Here is an 18891-nt window from a genome sequence, read left to right on the forward strand (position 1 = left end):
AACTGGCGAAGGTCCGCCAGAGCACACAGGATGCACAAGCCGAAGCCCAGAACGCCCTCCAAGAAATTCAGGCGGCCAAGGAGATTGCGGCGGGTAAGTATTTCACCGTGCCAAGCAAGTATATAAAGAAACGTTCCTTGTACTTATCCGAATTTGGGTTTTCCAGGGTCGTTTACGGATCTGCCGTGCAGCGTATCAGATGCCGCCGAGTATTATAGAGCCGAAGAAGGGATGTCTACGGAGAAGCTATTCTGGTCCCAATATCTTGGACCCGAACATCCGGTACACTTCAGCGACCAGCTAAAGCAGTTGGTCGAGCTGCACAGGTCGGCAGAGCTATCCATGAAGGACCTGATAGTCCGGCTGTGGCCTGCCGAGCCTATACCTAGCAGCTACTTCGGTCTTGTTAAGCGGCTTGTAAGTGCCTGTCCGTGGCACGAAGCCGTGAAGCGGTCGGTCTGTATTGAAGGAGCGCGTATGGCCTTTGCCCGTGTCAAGACGCATTGGGCAAAGCTGGATGCCAAGAAGCTGATGACCGAGGGACCGCCGGAGGGCAAGGAGCATCGTTGACCCGTGGTAAGAAGCTGATGTTCGAAGGATGTCATATTCCCATGAGAACATTTGTATTATCCTGTCCTGTAATATGGAACAATGAGGTTTATGTATTATAATGCTTGCAATTTATATTTTACCTCATGTGCGGCCATTTATGAAATCTTAGGGTTGACCAGTCGTCGGCTTCTGCCGCCACGTAGAAAGTACGGGGGTGTTCGGGATAAATCTAAACACTCTTTACTCCACATTCTGGTCCTTAAAGGAGGTGTTTAGCGCAACGAACAAGGCAATCAGACTATGTGGCCTTTACCGCCCTCACTTAGCCATAGGAGTTTGACAATTAAGAAAGTTGGTGAAGCCCCTGGTATTCGGAAGGACGAACTAGGGGAATTGTACACGCCTAATCGGGGGAACCGATTCTTCGCGAGAAGCGGAAAAAAAAACTCTAACGATTTGGGACCTCTCGAACAGCTGACCAGCTCTCGCCGCATCATGACAGTCAGTTTTCGGCTTTCTCTACTGAGGTGCTCGTCCGGAAGAACCGGGACACAATCGTAGTAGTTCTCCCTTTACTACCTTAGCCGATATAACGGAACGTAAGGTAGCAAGCACAGGAGCCGGGCAACCCAACTATTGACCAAAGACATGATTCGGAGCCGATGCATATAATGTTATAAGTTCGGGGTGCCGAACTATACTGTAAAAGTGTTCGGACTTTTATTGCCATGGTGCGGGGTGTGATGAAGCCCCTGGCATAATGATACGTACTATGGTGTACGCGTGCGATAAGCAATATATACAAAGGTGAGGAAACAGGAAAATTAAATAATAAGCTGACCCCACCATGTATTCACTATTGTGATGTAATTAATACGCCGAGGCGTACTTTGTGCAAGTAATGCGATAAGCAGGTAAAGCTATTTAATATGCCGCAACCAAGGCGAGCTGCATGCGGGTATGTAAAACAGGTATGGCAATCGTTTGATAGAGACCACCTGGGAATTCCCTTGTACGCTAGAGCTCCTCGCCTCCTTGGTGTGTTCCGCAAGCGGGTCATCCGCATAGACCTCGAAAAGAGAAAAAACACGTAATAAAGAGAAGAAGTAAAGGCGTGCGAATCCCAGGGTCAGTCCAGCCGCACTGTGGGTCGCGAGCGAGTTATGCCTCCGTCGGTACCCGTGGGGTTTTGAGTGCGTAATTATGTACGCGCGGTATGAATGCCATTTCCTCATCGGGGTTGGGACGGAGGCCGAATTATTAATTCAGCTCTTGACGAACCGAGCTGCCCTGTTGCAGTGTAGTCCGGACCTTCTTAACGATGTCCGGGGGCTCGGCGGCCGGATTGTGGTGCCGCTTTAGAAGGCCGCTCTGTTGCTAGGGCTGCGGTGTGCTCCTCTGTACGGAGGAAACGTTCCGTGTTTCCATTTACTGTAATGACGCCGCGTGGACCGGGCATCTTGAGGTTGAGATAAGCATAATGTGGCACCGCGTTGAATCTAGCAAACGCTGTTCGTCCGAGCAGTGCGTGGTAGCCGCTGCGGAAGGGGACGGTATCAAAGATTAGCTCTTCACTTCGGAAGTTATCCGGGGAACCGAAGACCACCTCGAGCGTGATTGAGCCCGTACAACGGGCCTCTACGCCTGGTATGACTCCTTTAAAGGTAGTTATCGTGGGCTTGACTCGTGAGGGATTAATGCCCATTTTGCGTATTGTATCCGGATAGAGCAGGTTGAGGCTGCTGCCACCGTCCATTAGGACTCGTGTCATGTGAAATCCGTCGATAATTGGGTCGAGTACCAATGCGGCCGGACCGCCCTGTCGAATACTAGTTGGATGATCTCGACGATCAACAGTGATCGGGAATGAGGACCATGGGTTGAATTTTTGGGCGACTGGCTCTACCGCGTAGACGTCCCTGAGTGCGCGCTTGCGCTCCCTTTTGGGGATGTGTGTCGCATATATCATGTTCACTGTTTTGACTTGAGGCGGGAACTTCTTCTGCCCCCCCCCCCCCCCCGTGTTCGGCTGCCGGGGCTCCTCGTCATCGTCCTTGCTCTGTGATTCCTCTTCCTTGTTTCTGCTATTTACCCTGCTGGCTTGCTTAAAGACCCGGCAATCTCTGTTAGTATGGTTGGACGGTTTGTCTGGGGTGCCATGTATCTGGCACGGACGATCGAGTATGCGGTCCAAGCTGGATGGTCCTCCGCCGTTCCTTTTATAGGGCTTCTTTTGCTGGCCGGACTTGGAGCCACTGAATCTGGCGTGAACTGTAGTGTCATCGGTGTTATCGCCATTACTTCAGCGCTTGTGTCTGTTGCGCCGGAGCTTGCCGGTGCTATTTCTGGCCTCGGAGGGGCCTGCTTCGTTGGTTGTGTTTGTACTGCGAGCCAGCCAACTATCCTCTCCCGCGCAAAAGCGGGTCATAAGTGCCGTGAGGGCTGCCATGGACCTCGGCTTTTCTTGGCCGAGGTGGCATGCTAGCCATTCGTCACGGATGTTGTGTTTAAAGGACGCTAGGGCTTCAGCATCCGGACAATCAACGATCTGGTTCTTTTTGGTTAGGAACCTAGTGCAGAATTTTCTGGCTGATTCTCCAGATTGTTGAACTATGTGGCTTAAGTCATCAGCATCGGGTGGCCGGACATATGTACCTTGGAAGTTGTCGAGGAAGGCTTCTTCCAAGTCCTCCCAGCTGCCGATGGAGTTCTCAGGCAGACTATTTAGCCAGTGTCAAGCTGGTCCTTTGAGCTTTAATGGGAGGTATTTGATAGCATGGAGGTCATCTCCTCGGACCACGTGGATGTGGAGAATAAAATCTTCGATCCACACTGCGGGATCGGTTGTTCCATCGTATGATTCAATATTGACAGGCTTGAACCCCTCGGGGAATTCGTGATCCAGCACCTCGTCTGAGAAGCAGAGAGGGTGTGCGGCGCCTCTATAGCGGGCCGCGTCACGGCGCACCTCCGACGAAGTCCGTCTGTGGTTATCGGCCCGGGTGTGATTAAGTTTGTCACATCTAAATAGGTAGTTGTTATCCCGAGTAGGGAAGCGTCCTCGTGATCCGTATTTGATCTGGTGTGTCCTGCTCTACTGTCCAATTCCTGCCGAAGGTCGTATGTATGGTCCCGAGCTGGTCTGTCCCTGTGTTTGTGAGGCGGTGGGGCGGGCTGTTGTTCGGCCTGAGTTGCCATTTTATCCCGACCGCGGGGTGGTCGATCTGCCGTACTATCCCGACCGCGTGGTGGTCGGTCCGCATTGCGTGAGGGAGTTATGGGATCTGGTGCCTCCTCATCAAACTGAGGTAGCAGTCTGCGTTTTGGGTAACTCTTGGCTGGGCGTTTGAGGCCGTATTCTTCGGCTTCCAGGACATCGGTCCATCTATCGATGAGTAGGTCTTGATCTGCTTGGAGCTGCTGCTGCTTTTTCTTTAGGCTTCTAGCTGTAGCTATGAGCTGGCGCTTAAAGTGCTCCTGCTCGAGGGGTGCCTCAGGCACGATGAAGTCCTCATTGCCAAGGCTCTCATCATCCTCGGAGGGTGGACGATAACTATCATCATCCGGGTCATTGGGTGTGGCATGTTTATCAGGGTTAACTTGCTTGTTGTCTTGCTCCTCCTGTTCGAATGTGGCTCCAACAGGGTCTTTATTGTTTTCGGGGTCGCCCGGAGTACTGTTTTCTCTGGTGCCAGTGTTGCCATCTTTTGAGCGACGAGGCTTAGAGCGGCATTTAGGGCGTCGTCGCTTGGACTGTGTCTCAGAGGGTTTATTCGCATCTGGCTCTTCTTTGTCGTCGCCAGATCCTTTAGGTGTATCAACCATGTACACGTCGTACGAAGAGGTGGCCATCCAACGTCCAGTGAATGGCGGGTCTTGACCTTGCTCCTTGTCGGCATCGTCGTCCATACAGTCGATGTCTTCGGAGCCATAGTCAAGCTCGTCGGTTAAGTCCTCGATGGTAGCTATGAAGTGGGTGGCGGGTGGGAAGCAAAATTCCCCATCATTGGCCTCTAACTCGATCCGAACATAGTTCGGCTGCGAGTCCTTTTCCAAGGACAAATTCTTTAGAGAGTTCAGCACATCGCCCAAAGGTGAGTGCTGGAAAACGTCAGCGGCGCTGAATTCGAAGGTCGATAACCGATCTAGCTCGGTGTCCGCAGGCGTACACGGTCCGGAACTTATAGACGGAGACGAGTCCGAAGTTCCGTTGAAGCAAATATTGCAGAGTGTTGAGTCGGTGTGCGGCTCCAACGCCGCGGACTCTATGGCTTTGGATGGCACGATCTGCTCTGGTTCTAAGGCCGTTGCAGCAACAGGAACCATCTCCTGGTTGTGATCCGATGACTGATTTAAGTCATGTTCATCGGAGCGAAGGGGAGCGATCGCCGCGGTCTCGAATCCCTTGAAGATCAAGTCACCACGGATACCCGTGATGTAGTTCAGGCTTCCAAATCTAACCTGATGGCCAGGGGCGTAGCCATCAACCTGCTCCAGATGGCCAAGCGAGTTGGCCCGCAGTACGAAGCCGCCAAACACAACAATCTGTCCGGGGAGGAAGGTTCCTCCTTGGATAGCGTCGTTATCGACGATTGAAGGGGCCATCGAACCTTTTGTCGACGGCACTGTGGAACTCTCAATGAAAGCACCAATGTCGGTGTCAAAACCGGTGGATCTCGGGTAGGGGTCCCGAACTGTGCGTCTAGCATCGATGGTAACAGGAGAACGGGGACACGATGTTTACCCAGGTTCGGGCCCTCTCTATGGAGGTAATACCCTACTTCCTGCTTGATTGATCTTGATGAATATGAGTATTACAAGAGTTGATCTACCACGAGATCGTAATGGCTGAACCCTAGAAGTCTAGGCTATATGACTATGGTAATGTGTGTATCCTTTCCGGACTAACCCCTCCGGTTTATATAGACACCGGGGGGATATAGGGTTTACATAGAGTCAGTTACAAAAGAAGGAATCTTCGGTCGCCAAGCTTTCCCTCCACGCCAAGTAGAGTCCAATCCGGACACGGATACAGTCTTCGGCCTTCATGTCTTCACAGCTCATCAGTCCGACCCATGGATAACAGGCCGGACGCCCGAGGACCCCTTAGTCCAGGACTCCCTCAGTCGGTACGGCCCACAGGCGGCGGGCCCTACCTGTCCGTGAGACGCCAGAAGGCGGCAAGCCCTGACCAGTCGGCCCAGGGGAGACCGACTCCCAGCAGGCGGCCCTCCCCCTCCCTTGGAGTATGTGCGCCATTAATCAGAAGAGACTGGGAGTGGCTACCATGAACGCCCACCAGGCGCCGACACTGTAGCCATGCTCTCCCCGACAAAGCATGCATCATCAGTGGCGCGGCCATAGTACTTAGCAGCCGGCCGGACCCGCAAGCAGCGGGCGCGGCCTGTCGGCCAAGTACGAGACAGCCGGCGGGACCCACCAGGCGGCGGGCCCCAGCAGCCGGCGGATAACTCGGCATCTAGAGACACTGACAGCCGGGTCCTACACCCGGCCAGATTACCATTGTACCCCTGGGGGTAGGCCTATATAAACCCCCCAGGGCACCCATGCAAAGGGTTCAGCTTCTTAGATAACACACACACATAGAGAGGAGTAGAGCTAGCCCTGCCCTTCTTCCTCCTCTAGCCAAACAGCTCAAGGAGCAAGCTTGTAGCCACTTGTTGAGATAGTGATCATGCGGAGACCCCGCCGAGCAGGACTAGGGGTGTTATCTCCTAGGAGAGCCCCAAACCTGGGTAAGATGCGTCGGCGTACATGTCTACGCCTTATCCCGTTTCCAGGCACCGGCGACGTATTACTCTCCCCCACCATGATAAGCCATCCTTTGGCAGATGTCGCACGACACCCCCGACATTTGGCGCCCACCGTGGGGCTAGGTGCACCGTCGTCCGGAGATCTATTCTTGACGGGAACCCTTTTCCTCCCTAGCGAGCGCAGCCAGCCAGGCACGCCCGATGGCGTTTGCGCTGACGCGCTGCATGGCGCGGAAGTTGCTTGCGTGGCGAGCTGCCTCGCTAATCTCATCGGCGAGGTCTGCCTCTCCGACCAGCCCGCACCCGACACGGGAGCAGCCAGGTCCGAGAGCTGCCTCATTGACCTCCTTGGCAAGCTCAATGATCCAGCCTCTGACCTAGAGTCAATTGGCTCCACCGGCCCGATGCTCGTCGACTCCGACGCAGCATCCCTCGACGCCTTCCCCACCAACGTGGTGGTCATCGACGACCCGCTCCCTTGCGCGGACAGCGGCGGCAGCACCGTCACGGAGGTGCTGGTCATCAGCCACGACGGAGCCTCTGGCGGAGCTGCCCAGGATCCGCTGCAGGAGGCAATGCGGGACCTGTCCGCACCCATCGCGGCAGACGTCAACGCCGAGACGCTAGAAGCCTGCCACATCTCGCTCATTGAGAACCCCAAGAAGTTGGTCACCATGAGACGCCTCTCCGAGTCCTACCAACGTGAGATCGACCGCGCCGTCGGCGGCACGCCGGCTGCTGGCGGACCCAGCCGTGTGGGTATGGTACGGCAGCGCGGCGCAGCCGTCGCCAGCATGTTTGGGCTAGACTGCCATGTCTATGCCACGCCCATGGAGAACATACGTGCTGCCCAGGCGGCAGCAGACGAGCTGGATCACCTGGAGGGTGACGAGCGTCGCTGCATGACGGAGCGTGTTCAGCAGCTCATCGACGCAGCTGCCGCGCAGCAAGAAGCCGGCTGCCGCATGGGAGAACCCAGCCAACATGCCGATAACCTCCCCCCTCGTCGAGAGCAAGGCGCAACCTCCCGGACACCGACAGGCGGCGTCCATGACAGACAAGACCGAGAGCCGGCTGCTAGCCGTAGCCGCACGCGCCTCACCATCGAGCGTGACCAAGACGGCCGCCCACGAGACGTAGAACGACACGACGATTATCCGCCTCCTCCTCCTCCTCGCAGGGAGAGGCGTGCCTCCCCGCCGCACGTTGAGCACCAGACTCTCGAAGACCGGCTGGGCCGCCGAGAAGGAGTCAGAGAGAACGATGCCCGCCACCGGATCGACCGCCTCACTCGATCCCTGGCGTTAGAAGAAGAAGATGCGATGGGCCTGCCTTGTTTCGGCCCCCGCATCCGCGACGAGCCCTTCCCCAAAGGGTTCTCGCTCCCATGAGACACGCCCAAGTACAATGGCTCCGTGAAGCCAGAGGATTGGCTGGTCGACTACTCCACAGCGGTCAACATAGCGAACAGCAACAAGCGTGTTGTCGTGAAGTACGTTCCGCTCATGCTCCAGGGCACGGCCCGGACAGGGCTGAACAGCCTGAAGCCCCGCAGCATCAACAGATGGGTAGATTTTGCCGAAGTCTTCATCTGCAACTTCACCAGCACCTACAAGCGGCCGCCCAAGCCCCGTCAGCTCTTGCTGTGTGTTCAAGGCCCGACCGAGTCCACCCGCGACTACTTAACGCGGTGGGCCAAGCTGCGCAACTCCTACGAAGGGGTGCACGAAGTGCAATCCATTGAGTACTTCACTGTCGGGTGCTGAGAGGGCACCATTCTCAAGCACCGACTCCTCTGCGATGAGCCGGCCACACTCGACGAGCTGCTGATCATAGCAGACAAGTACGCCACAACCGACTCCTCTATGAAGTCAGAGCTCCAAGTGGACGCGTCCGGGTAGGTACTCCCTCCGGCTCCTCGGATGCCGGCTGGTGACAATAGTCGGCGCCAGCAGCAGAACGACAACAAGCGCAAGGCCCCGTAGCCGGCCTCCACCATCCGGCAGGTGGCAACAGTTTAGGACCAGCAGCCGGAAGGACAACCCGGCCCCAAACGTCAGAAGGGCGGCAAGCCAGCTTGGCTACCCACCTTCTCCTATGAGCAGACCCTCGATGCTCCCTGCAAGTTCCACAGCGGCGCGAAGCCGTCCAACCACACCACCTGGAAGTGCCATTGGCTCACCCGAATCTCCAAGGGCGAAGGACTGCTGCCTCCCCCGCCTGCTGGCCAGCCGGCTCCGCCTCCTCAGCAGCCAGCGGCCCGTCCAGTAGTCGGCTCCATCCAAGATGAATTCCCTGAAGAGCACGGAGCTTACATTGTCTTCACCAGCATGGCTGGAGACAGGCACAACCGACGTCAGCAGCACCGTGAACTGAACGCCGTTGCCTCAAGTGCCCCAGAGTTCATGCACTGGTCCGAGAAGCCCATCAGCTGGAGCCGAGCTGACCACCCGAAAGTAATGCCTTCTCCGGGTTCCTATGCCCTGGTGTTGGATGCCACCCTTCCAACAGAGAGGCGAGCTGCTCGTCTCTCTAGGATTCTGATAGACAGTGATAGCAGCATCAACATCCTTTACCGCGACACCATGGAGAAGTTTTGCATCAAAGAGAAGCAGCTCCAGCCCAGTCGGACTATCTTTCATGGCATTGTGCCCGGCCTTTCCTGCTCACCAATCGGCAAGATCAAGATAGATGTCCTCTTCAGAGACAAAGTCACTTCCGCCGCGAGGCAATTTGGTTCGAGGTGGTTGGCCTGGAGAGCCCTTACCATGCACTCCTAGGCCGGCCAGCTCTAGCCAAGTTCATGGCGGTGCCACATTATGCTTACCTCAAGATGAAGATGCCGGGAACCAAGGGCATCATCACAATAGCCGGAGACTACGAAAAGTCGGCCGCCTGTGCCGCAGCCAACGGCCGGCTGGCCGAGTCCCTTGTGATTGCTACTGAGAAGAAGCTCCTGGACCGAGTGGTGGCCATGTCTAGCAAGCAGCCGGACCTGTCACCAGATCCCAAAGAGTTGGAGACCCAGGGCTCCTTCCAGCCGTCCAAGGAAACTAAGAAGATCCCCTTGGACCCAGAGCACCCGGAGAGGCATGCTATCGTAGGTACCAACCTCGATAGGAAATAGGAAAGCGAGCTTGTCGATTTCCTCCGTGAGAATCGGGACATCTTCGCATGGTCTCCCAAGGACATGCTAGGTGTTCCGGCGGATTTCGCCGAGCACAAGCTAGATGTCAGGCCGGATGCAAAACTAGTCAAACAGCCCCTCCGCCGCCTGTCGGAAGAGAAGAGAAGAATTGTTGGTGAAGAGATAGCCCGGCTCCTAGCAGCCGGCTTCATTATGGAAGTGTTTTTTCCAGAGTGGCTTGCCAACCCAGTCCTTGTACTGAAGAAGAACAACAAATGGCGCATGTGTATTGACTATACTAGCCTCAACAAAGCCTGCCCCAAAGATCCATTTGCTTTGCCTCGGATTGACCAAGTGATAGACTCCACAGCCGGATGCGAGCTGCTAAGTTTTTTGGATGCCCACTCAGGGTACCACCAGATCAAGTTGAACCCGGTCGACCGCCTGAAGACCGCCTTCATCACACCATTCGGAGCCTTCTGCTACCTGACCATGACATTCGGCTTGAGAAATGTCGGTGGCACGGTTCAACGTTGCATGCAGAAGTGCCTCCTCAAGCAACTCGGCAGAAATACCCACGTCTATGTAGACGATATTGTGGTGAAGATGGAGAAGCGCGGTACCCTCTTGGAAGATCTCAAGGAAACTTTTGATAATCTGCGCCGTTTTCAAATCAAGCTCAACCCGGAGAAGTGTGTTTTTGGAGTACCAGTCGGCCAGCTCCTTGGCTTCCTAGTCTCAGAACGCGGCATTGAGTGCAACCCTGTGAAGATCAGGGCCATTGAAAGGATGGAGACACCCACCCGACTGCGAGACGTCCAGAAGTTCACCGGCTGCTTGGCATCCATTAGCCGTTTCATCAGTCGGCTGGGCGAGAAGGCTCTTCCCTTGTACCAACTCATGAAGAAAACCACTCACTTTGAGTGGAATGACAAGGCGGACGAGGCCTTTCTCCAGCTGAAGAAGATGTTGACCATGTAGTGATACGTCTCCAACGTATCTATAATTTTTGATTGCTCCATGCTATATTATCTTCTGTTTTGGACATTATTGGGCTTTATTATTCACTTTTATATTATTTTTGGGACTAACCTATTAACCGGAGGCCCAGCCCAGAATTGCTGTTTTTTGCATATTTTAGAGTTTCGCAGAAAAAGAATATCAAACGGAGTCCAAACGGAATGAAACCTTCGGGGACGTGATTTTCGGAACGAACATGATCCAGGAGACTTGGACCCTACGTCAAGAAACAAAGCAGGAAGCCACGAGGTAGGGGGCGCGCCTACCCCTGGGCGCGCCCTCCACCCTCGTGGGCCCCATGTTGCTCCACCGACGTACTCCTTCCTCCTATATATGCCTACGTACCCCCAAACGATCAGATACGAAGCCAAAAAACTAATTCCACCACCGCAACCTTCTGTACCCATGAGATCCCATCTCGGGGCCTGTTTTGGAGCTTCGCCGGAGGGGGCATCGATCATGGAGGGCTTCTACATCAACACCATAGCCCCTCCGATGAAGTGTGAGTAGTTTACCTCAGACCTTCGGGTCCATAGTTATTAGCTAGATGGCTTCTTCTCTCTTTTTGGATCTCAATACAATGTTCTCCCCCTCTCTCGTGGAGATCTATTCGTTGTAATCTTCTTTTTGCGGTGTGTTTGTTGAGACCGATGAATTGTGGGTTTATGATCAAGTTTATCTATGAACAATATTTGAATCGTCTCTGAATTCTTTTATGTATGATTGGTTATCTTTGCAAGTCTCTTCGAATTATCTGTTTGGTTTGGCCTACTAGATTGATCTTTCTTGCAATGGGAGAAGTGCTTAGCTTTGGGTTCAATCTTGCAGTGTCCTTTCCCAGTGACAGTAGCGGCAGCAAGGCACGTATTGTATTGTTGCCATCGAGGATAACAAGATGGGGTTTTATCATATTGCATGAATTTATCCCTCTACATCATGTCATCTTGCTTAAAGTGTTACTCTGTTCTTATGAACTTAATACTCTAGATGCATGCCGGATAGCGGTCGATGTGTGGAGTAATAGTAGTAGATGCAGGCAGGAGTCGGTCTACTTGTCTCGGACATGACGCCTATATACATGATCATACCTAGATATTCTCATAACTATGCTCAATTCTGTCAATTGCTCAACAGTAATTTGTTCACCCACCGTAAAATACTTGTGCTCTTGAGAGAAGCCACTAGTGAAACTATGGCCCCCGGGTCTATCTTCCAACACTTAGTTATTTCCGTTGCTTTTATTTTACTTTGCATCTTTATCATAAAAATACCAAAAATATTATCCTATCATATCTATCAGATCTCACTCTCGTAAGTGACCATGTAGGGATTGACAACCCCTTATCGCGTTGGTTGCGAGGATTTATTTGTTTTGTGTAGCACTACAAAAAAATACACTTCCATGATGATACGTGTTTGTCACAGTAGGTCGCGTTTTTTGTCATGCATGTACATCCATGACAAATTTATGACAGAATCAAGATTGTCATACCTGTGCTGTCGTAGAAGTGTTCCATGACATTACCAAAATTATCATCACAGAAGTGTCCACTTCCATGACGATAAATCGCGCGTCACAGAAGTGCTTTCGTCAAGGGTGAGCGACACGTGGCATCCACCGTAACGGAATGCCGTTAAGCTATCGGGTCGGGTTTTGGATCCGATAACCCGTTAACAGCCCCGACCAATGGGGATTTTCCACGTGTAAAATCATCATTGGCTAGAGGAAACACGTGTCGGCTCATCGTTGGGATAGATGTCATCCACTCACTGGACAGAAGGCGCCTATGATACGTCGACACGCGCCACGGCCCAACAGTGGCCCATTCCTGTGAAAAGGCCGGCCCGTTTGACTTGGTCAAAAGCTGGCGGGCCGGCCCATGGAAAGCCTGTTAACGGCCTGTTCGCATATAGCCCATTTACAGCCCGCTAACCCAAGGCCTGTTACGCCTATCCGAATTAGGCCCAGTAGCGTCATCTGGGCCATCCAATATGATTCCAGCCCGTTTTCACTTCTGGCCCATGTATAGCCCATGACGTCTTTCGGCCCATATGAGGCCCTTTGTAACTCTTTGCCCCATTAGCGGCCCGTGCTGAAGCTGGCCCGTAATGAACAGTGTATTACTTTACACCCATTAACGGCCCGTGGTGAAACTGGCCCGTAATGAACAGCGTGTCACTTTATACCCATTAACGGCCCGTTATTCCGTTGGGCCGTTTCCAGCCGAAGTTAACTTTCGGCCTTCTGAGGGCCCATTTATTCTTGGGCTCATTTGCAGCATTCGGTTACTTACGTCCCGTTACTGTCATTTTCTGCTTGTGGGCCAAATTCAGCCCGTCGTTACGGTCGGCCTGTTTGTGGACCGTTAGTCTGTTGGGCCATTTTCATAGCATCACCAAATACAGCCTATTAACGGCCCGTTATGGTCAGCCCATAAAACGTACGATTTCCATTAAAGGCCCGTCTACGACCCATTAAAGGCCCGTACAAGACCCATAAATGAGTCGGCGGCCCATGGATCCTACGAGACGTAGAAGGCCCATGGATCCTACGAGACGTAGAAGGCCCATGGATCCTACGAGACGTACAAGGCCCATGGATCCTACGAGACGTAGAAGGCCCATGGATCCTACGAGACAAAGAAGGCCCATGGATCCGACGGCCCATGAAGGGCCATGGTCGGGCGAGTTGGCCCCCGTTTGAACGATATAGCATATTCAAAGAATTATCCTACTCAATACTATCACCTCTAAAAAGCATACACTATACAACAAAGAGATCAAGGCATAGAAAGGTAGAATAATCCTACACTATACAATAAAGAAATTACAGCCGATTATACCCACTGGGCATTATGGTTCGGCACAGGTGATAATAAAGCATACACAAACAGAAAATTACATACACTGGGCAAATACAGCTCATACATCATGGACGCGCATCAACTTAACTCCATTTGAACTATAATCTCTTCAGAAAATAGGATTGGCCGGATTCAGATAGCACAAATTTCAGTCTGCAAAATCTCCAATTCCTTCATGGTTACCTCAGTGTCTTGTTTCATTTTTTTGACTCCTGCATCTAATACCTGCATGTCCAGTCTCAACTTGTTGATTATACGTTGACAATCATGTACACGTTGTCTTGCCACCTCTAGTTGATGCTCGAGAACATCAGCACATTCCAATTCCAATCCATAATCATTCGGTAACGGCCATGCCGCACTGCTCGCAGATTTTTGTGTTGATGTCACTTGATCCTGAAATGTTTCTGTAAGTACACATGACTAGGGCAAAAATATAGTTACAACAGTGAAGCGAACAAGACAATATTTTGTACTACATGGCAAAACAGGACTAACAATAATGTTACACGTCACTTTCAAAAACAAATGTTACACGTCATGAAGCATAAGCAGGTGATATTTTAAAAATTATAAAAAAGATAGTCTGTGTAGCCTGCATACAAAAATCCCTCTTAGCTCACCAGAGGAGCATGATGTTGGGGCCCAATCGAAAACATAGACAAGTTACAAATTTAGACAACACGTTGCGTATAAGTAAGCAAGCAGTTGGCCATTCTGTGCCTCAATTAAATTCTTAGGGAGCATAATGAACAGCAGAGGGTTTCATACAAACATACTACAGCAGGAAAAACTATGCAATCATTAACGTAGTATAAACTAGATTGTGAGCCTCATGCAATAATAGTTGGTTAATAGACTTCAAAGCTTCAGGCACACTTCGGCAGAGTAATTAAATGGTAAGGCCTTTAATTATGTCAACTAATAGTGATACAAGTACCGAACATCAGGCATGATTATTTGGGCATCTCATTAACTGAGGACAAATAAAGCAATTGAAAAGAGAAAATTAACTATGCCTGAAACAAACAAGGAATTGAACTGTTGAGTTGCATACAGTGACTTACCTTAGCAGGTTGAAGAGGCTCAGCGCAGCTCCTACTTCTCTTGCAAGGCTCCTTCCTAACATCTTGTACTTGGAAATCCTCAATCTTATCTTCATTGCACCCCCTCTGCAAGGTGAAACAAACTAGTTACTCGTCTCCTTGGAAGATAAATATGCATACTTTCCAGTCTGTGAACACAAAAGGATGAGATTATAACAAAACAACACCACATAATGAAACATGCCGCATCTCTTGCACTTGCACACAATGAAATGAGCATTTACTATGTCTGCACTATGTAAAAACTAGGCATACCTTTGAACTGGATCTCCAGGTACTCTTGGAGAGCCTACTGTAGTGTACAGCCAAACCTTTATGTCACCTATGAGTTAGACAACGCCCCACTACAGCAGCCCTTGGTGTTTAAATCATTGACAAGCTCTGTTAGAGTGTTAGGTCAAGAGCAGCAAGTAATCAAAGCAAACAGTCCTAGTATGGCTGGCTGATGCAAACAAGCAATTGAACAGATGTGTGAGCAAATCTTACATATCAAGAAAAGAAGCAAAGAAGGAGGCTTAAAGACCATCACTTGACTGACCAGATTTAAGGGGCATTTAAACATCATGTGCAACGTATGAACTAACATAAACATTGCATATTCCAGATTCTACAATGGAATGCACATGTATTAGGTTATGCCATGTATGATGATGCCTAAATGTACAGATAGCAGGCAGGAGCGATTCATCATTGCACGCACAATTGAATTGCAGGTTAAGGGCCAGTTCGATTCCGCCTTTTCAAGGCATATTGTAAAAATAAGCCATAAAAGATGTAAAGAAGTCATTTTTGAGTTATGGGCTTGGGCTTAACTAATTTCTCTTTGGAGGGGGGTGTTTCGGGTAGAACCTCACTAAAAATTGAAGGGAAGAGGAATAGTGAAATGACTCTGTTGTCTGCCTATATTACACTCAAAATGCAACTACTGACTCCCGTGTCACACCTAACCCTCAAGTAAAAACAAACACGCAAGCATTCATTGCCCTGCCCGCTTGCATCTCCTCTCCCCTTTCCCTCTACCTCGATCCCCTGCCTGCAGCACTAGGGTTCCTCCAGCGAGCCGTCGCCACTGGTCCCATCTGGCCTGGTCCTCGACGATGCTATGTCCAGCTAGGCTACATGGCCGGCGGGTAGGGGCAAATCTCCCTGGCTGCTCCTCCCTCTGGCGCCGCCCCTCATTCTCATGGTCTCCAGCAGCTGCTCCACTGTGGTTCGTCCAACGCACTATTCCGGCGGGCGCTGCACAACTACGGCTGATGCCACACTACGGCAGAAGGCACCTTATTCCCCCTCCCCTCCTCCCAGGCCATGGCCTTGAGGTGCTGTTGAAGGATGAGCTCATCCAACAAGGTGAGGATCTCCTCTGATTTTTTGCCAAATTTTCATTCTGATCCACTATACGATGAATTGCTATGAGCTGCTTCTGCTGCTGCTATATGATGCATTGCTATGAGCTGCTCCTGCTGCTGCTATATGATGAATTGCTATGAGCTACTGCTGCTGTATGATGAGTTGCTATGAGCTGCTGATGCTATATGATGAATTGCTATGAGCTGCTGCTGCTACTATATGATGAGTTGCTACAAGCTGCTCCTGCTGCTGCTATATGATGAATTGCCATGAGCTGCTCCTGCTGCTGCTATATGATGAATTGCTATGAGCTGCTCCTGCTGCTGCTATATGATGAATTGCTATGAGCTGCTGCTGGTATATGTTGAATTGCAGACTGCTGCTGCTGTATGATGAGTTGCTATGAGCTGCTGCTACTGCTATATGATGCTTTCAGGTGGTGCTGCTATACGATAATAACCAGCCACTTGGACCATTGAATTTCAATAAATAATTGTTCTTCATTTAAATGTGGGTCATGCGTTCTTCGTTTAAATTAGGCAATGGGATCTCTATGGAAAACATTGACCAAAGTAGATTGTGCCAAGTAGATGGTATCTTTGTATTTGCATTTTGAGCAAATAGTGATGGTCTGTTTTCCTATCATATTAATTACTGCACTGGGTTCAATTTGTGATGTTTGCAAGTCAAATTAATTTCCATATGGGCAGCAAAATGAAAAAAATATAATGCAATCTAGGCTTTCCACTGATCATACCAAAGATAAGCTGAAAACGCAATGAAAAGAAATGGTTGGCTTATTACATGGAGTTTATATTCACAGGTGCTTATTTTCTTAGGATAACTCGTAATAACTGTCCCTAAGAAACTTGGCTAATAGAACTGGCATACAAATAACATGTCACGATGATTGCAATGGAGGAGTGACGTACCATAGCACATTGTATAGGCTCACCGCTGCCTCTCCTTTTTTTGCGATGTTCCATGAAATTGCCACATACATCTTGTATTTTTTTCATTGTGTAACCCTATCTGCAAGTTGACACGGCTAATTTCAGATATCTCTACATGATACTACATTTCATATCCCTTGCACATATTTAAACCACCAATTAACGATTGTGTGCGTACCATAAACTAGCCATGACTTTGTATGCTGGACTAGCAGGCACTCTAAGGGAGCCTAATGTAGTGCACTGGAATTCCTACATGCCACCTACGATTTTGTGTAATGTACTGCCCCTGTTCCTAAATATATGTCTTTGTAGAGATTCCAGTATGGACCACATACAGATGTATATAGATGCATTTTCGAGTGTAGATTCACTCATTTTGCTCCGTATGTAGCCTATAGTGGAATCTCTAGAAAGACTTATATTTAGGAACGGAGGTACGAGGTAGTATCATGTATGACATCTACATATCTAATTTAGCAGCCAGTAGTAGAAATCATTGTCTGCACAAAGGGATTACTGGTCGAAAATCCTAGCAAAGCACGCTGGCAGGCACAGAACAATACAAGAGAGAGAGACGCGCTTACAAGATCATAGCAATGCCTCAGTCCAGGATCTTGGTTGGCCAAGCTGTTAGATCCAGAAGAAACATCGTCCCTGTAGTTTTTGCCAGCTGCATAACAGGTAACAGCGACCGGTTAGTATATTTGAAGTACATCGGGCAGGTGATGCTGGACGGGTTTAAAGGTGACAAGTACCTAGGCTGTGGCGGGTGCTTGGCATCTCTCCAGACGGTGGGAATCAGGTTAGAAACGTCGAGGGTGATGACGTTGCGCTGGCTGTCGGGGTCCGGTAAGGAGATCTAGAACCGTCGAGTAGGGTGTTTGTGGAGCGGCTCCGGTAGGGTGGACTACGGAGTGGGCGAAGCAGATCTGTGGCCATGGACGAGGGCGTAGGTGAAGCTGCTCCGGTGGTTGGGTTAAGGATGGTGTCGACAACGCGGATCTGCGGCCATGGACGGGGCGTCAGAAGCTACTTCGGTGGTTGGGTTAAGGATGGTGTCGATGATGCGGATCTGCGGCCGTGGACGGGGCGTCAGAAGCTGCTCCGGTGGTTGGGTTAAGGATGGTGTCGACGATGCGGATCTGCGGCCGTGGACGGGGCGTCAGAAGCTGCTCCGGTGGTTGGGTTAAGGGTGGTGTCGACGATGCGGATCTGCGGCCGTGGACGGGGCGTCAGAGGCTGCTCCGGTAGGTTGGATGAGGGTGCGAGGAAGCGGATCTGAGGCCGTGGACTTGTGAGTTGGCAAAGCGGCCCCGATAGGGTTGAGAATGGTATAGGCGAAGCAACTCCGGTAGGGTTGACGATGGTGTCGGCGAAGCGGCTCCGGTAGGGTTGAGGAAGGTGTCGGCGAAGCGGCTCCGGTAGGGTTGAGGAAGGTGTCGGTGAAGAGGATCAGAGGCCGTCGACAAGGGCGTCGGTGGGGCGGCTCCGGGGGGTGTGGACGAAGCGTCTCCGGTGGGGAGTACGAATGAGCCGCTGCAGATGCGCGGAGGTTGACGAGAGTACCGGCGAAGCAGATCCGGCGCCGTGGACAAGGCCGGCACTGAATGGGTTGTGGTACTGTGGTGGATGAGCAGTCTACTTGTTTCTAGGGGATGTGGGAGGGGTAGATGCGGCCGCAGAAGCAGATCCGGCAAGGTGGACGCCGCTGGCAGTGAATGGGCTATGGTACGCCGGTGGATAAGCAGTCTAGGGTTTCGAGAGGGGAGGGGAGAAAGGGCGATGAAGTACGGACAGCGTGATGTAAAATGCTCTGGTGCTGTGGAGTTAGTCGTTTTTGCGGGAGGGGAGAGGAAATGGGGGTGCTGTGTAATGGGGGAACCGGAAGTTACCAAAGCAGCCCCGGCCTATCATGTAGATGAGGGCGGTATTGTAACTGTTGGTCTCCGTGCACCAAGGACAAAAGGGGGATTTCGCATGCTAAAGACTAAGGTGGCGGAAATTTTAGAAGGAGGCGGGAGATTTTGCCACCCGCGGGATCGCTCGTATCCAGTTTCAACTAATTTTGGACTGTGCTAGCGGGAAGCTCATGCTAGACTGTGTACACGGGGCACGCGTCAGCAGTTAATAACTGGTGTGAAG

General features: G+C 51.3%; 1 pseudogene; it reads left to right on the forward strand.

Annotated features, from left to right (window-relative positions):
* The first annotated feature begins 9165 nt into the window (after nucleotides 1-9165).
* The window catches only part of LOC120974133 (uncharacterized), a 44015-nt pseudogene continuing 34289 nt past the window's right edge, over nucleotides 9166-18891 (forward strand).

Source organism: Aegilops tauschii, chromosome 2, assembly GCF_002575655.3.
Source record: "Aegilops tauschii subsp. strangulata cultivar AL8/78 chromosome 2, Aet v6.0, whole genome shotgun sequence".
Classification (NCBI taxonomy): Eukaryota; Viridiplantae; Streptophyta; class Magnoliopsida; order Poales; family Poaceae; genus Aegilops; species Aegilops tauschii.